The 2659-nt window shown below is 33.9% G+C and overlaps 1 pseudogene; it reads right to left on the reverse strand.

Annotated features, from left to right (window-relative positions):
• Positions 1-2659, reverse strand: part of LOC104741559 — a 10182-nt pseudogene that overhangs the window by 3626 nt on the left and 3897 nt on the right.

The raw sequence follows: 2659 nt of genomic DNA on the forward strand, positions 1-2659 counted from the left end.
TGTAGGGTCCATTTTTCAAGCAAAACGCATAATATAGGAGGGAGAGAGCAGATCGACGTGCAGTCTTATAAAGATCATGAGGATAATCCCCAGATAGTATTGAATTAGTTGAAATGAAGTACTCATCAAGATCATTATTATCATCGGTAAAGTCACCAGTGTTACTAACTCCCCAGTATTCGAAGTGCTGATTTGATGCAGCGGTGGTTTGACGACTGTTATCAGTTTGATAAGTTGTTTTACCAAAGGAGTTTGTAATAGCTACATTTTCTCCACCACAATTTATATGTAGTGATCGCTGATCTACAATCCATAATAAGTATCACCATCAGTAGTAAAAAAAACTAACGCATGTTGCACTTAGCCATAGTGCAAAAGTAAACTCTTATAGCCATATGTTGCACTTGATGAGAAAAAACCTTTTCAAATAAATTTTACATTTTAATCAAAAAAAAATCAATGCATGTTAGAGAGATATAAGTCAGAACGGCAAGCTCGGTACAAACTTACATTTGCTGCATTGGATTGGAGCCGCACATGGAAGAAGCCCAGTTCTGTATGAAAAGGCGCTCAAAATAATTAGGCATCTCAAAATACTACTTAATTATTGCCAAATACGAAAGTAAGATATTGTTAAGCTTGATTTTTTTCTTGTAGCAACATATAGAGCAGAAGAGTGTAGTACTTACAAATTGTTCTTCAAATATGAGCTCCGGTATTTGTTAATGTTACTGATCATTCAACAGAAAGTGAGAGCATAAAGAAATATATAGAAAACACTATCACTACTACCATAATTTCATGCACGTACGTACCTCTCCTGGCAGTTAGACGACCATGAGAAATTGTTATAAGAGAGATCGCTGTGAATATTCACCAAACATAGAAAAACCGACAAGAAGATATATTAGTTGACATGCATGGCAGAAAACTCTCATGCCTTACGTACAAAACAATTTAAGGCTTGTTTTGTAAAAAAAAAAAAAACAATTTAAGGCCTGAAACGTACATATAAGATTTTCTGTTGGGTAAAGCACCAGATTCAATGTTTCCAGAAAGTAAATTGCCAGTCAAATAGCTAAAAGAACATGTTAAACGGTAAATAAATCATACAGAGTAATTCTGTTGTACGTGTTAACATTTAAAGGTCTCCAAAGACAAAGATTATAGCACTTACATGTTTTTTGGAAGGTTTTGTAGTTGAATTTCACCAGTCAATTTGTTAAACGATAAATCACTGCAGCAAACCACGTCTAATAACAATAAATGATTTTTTTTTGATAGAAACGTTAATTGTTGAATTCTTATTAATGTATAGATTTTGCAAACATTCATAAATATATTTTTCTCATAACTCTCACAACAGGTTATCTTTCTCTATTGATGGCTTGATGCCACATACAAAAAAGTACTAAGCTCATAAAATGGGGCCCCAAACCAATGTTGTATGTACACAGTACACTATACAGTATACACACTTCTTACCAAAATAAAATGTACACTATACACACTTAGTCCTACGCAAAACTACTCCGCAAGTAAACTTAAACAAGTTTTTTTTTTTTAATAAAAAAAAAAGCTAGTTTTGATATATGTTTCAAAGTTACAAACACTTTTATTAAAATGTAATCAAGGAAACTTACAGAGTCTTTAGAGTTGTCATATCCCATATGTAAGGAGGAATTGGACCAGACAAATTCACATTCCTCAAAATCCTGTAACAACCGGAGGAGTTTAAGTTTAACATCCTCGCTCAGATGAAATCAAGCCTCAAGACGAGACACATAAAGCTTCATAGGTAAAAAAAAAACATACAGATGTTTGAGTTTGTTAGGTAGTTTTGGAAACGAGTTTATCCCAGTCGTATCACTAATGCTCCTGCATATTGCTCGAAACGTCAGTATAATTTCAATGTTAGTTTTGGTAATCTATATTGAAAATAGTTCATTACAGTTCAGTAAGATTTTCTAGGCGGGCCACTGCATCAGGAACAGGTCCTTTCAGTCCACATGCGTATATATCTCTGTAAATCATAACCGACAACACATGTTAGAATGACACAGAAACACAAACTATATAGGAGATTAATTAGAAATAGTGATGATGGACAATCTTACAGCCTTTGAAGACGAGACCAGTTGCCGATATATTCTGGGATGGTGCCAGTAAAGTTATTGTCAGATATCCTACTGCATAATGAAAACAAACAGAACTAGTTTAGAGATTTGTTAAACTTATCTTCTGGACTATCTCTTCACATCCTTAAGTACCATACCTACAGTGAGGAACACTCTCAAAGCAAAAATCCTAATCAACATGTATTCATGTGTTAATCATCTTCAAGTCTAATTATTTAAGAAGAGCATTTCCATTTAAAAAGGTAAAAAGCCTTTTGAAAACTGTTTCATAGCTAAGTAGAGCAACAATTTACAATTTCTCAAGGTTAACTAGTTTAGCGAAAGATGTAGGAAGGCTTCCTGTAAACTGATTGGACGCAAGTTCCCTGCAAAACCCAGTTTCAGAAAAGATAACAAGTAAAAAAGTACTAGAGATTAATATTGTTTACCAAAAATGGTTAAAAGGCAAAAGCTCTTACAATCCTTTTAGGTTGGTTAAGTAACCAAGCTCCTCAGGAATTGGACCAGAGAACTGGTTTGCT

Source organism: Camelina sativa, chromosome 14 (assembly GCF_000633955.1).
Source record: "Camelina sativa cultivar DH55 chromosome 14, Cs, whole genome shotgun sequence".
Lineage (NCBI taxonomy): Eukaryota > Viridiplantae > Streptophyta > Magnoliopsida > Brassicales > Brassicaceae > Camelina > Camelina sativa.